Source organism: Penaeus monodon, chromosome 22 (assembly GCF_015228065.2).
Source record: "Penaeus monodon isolate SGIC_2016 chromosome 22, NSTDA_Pmon_1, whole genome shotgun sequence".
Classification (NCBI taxonomy): domain Eukaryota; kingdom Metazoa; phylum Arthropoda; class Malacostraca; order Decapoda; family Penaeidae; genus Penaeus; species Penaeus monodon.
The window spans coordinates 7,341,484-7,341,979 of record NC_051407.1 but is presented as its reverse complement, the minus strand read 5'-3'; positions in this window follow the sequence as shown (position 1 = coordinate 7,341,979).

The following is a 496-nucleotide window of genomic DNA, read 5'->3' as shown; positions in this document are numbered from 1 at the left end:
GATATTGTGGATAGGTTTATGATTTAATGTATATACAAATTAACGGTTAATAACATTAAGAAAATCGTGATTTTTCTGATATTACTGTTGATATTCAGAGGTATATGACGATTTCGTATTTTGGCGGGCACATTATTAAGGTTCAGGACCTAGAAAATATTTTTATTTTTGGTACAGTAGCTTCAGCGAGCAATTTGCGCGATTCAAGTTGTTTGGAAATGTTTACGAGAAACTTGTTGGGGAAAATTCGTGGACAGCAGTCTTGTTTGTAAACCTTGTATCTCGCCAGCGTCAAAAACAGGCAAAGGCAAATTTTTGTCTTGTCGAGCACAAATTGTGTTAATGTATTCTGAAAAAAGACAATATTGTACAAAGACAAAATTCATTGATCTCAGTCTTTGTAGACTTTATTATTTCTAAATTTACGGACTCTAGTTATAAGAAGTGTCTTTGAAAAAAGGAATGCGTTGATGCTTTATACAACAGCAGCATATCA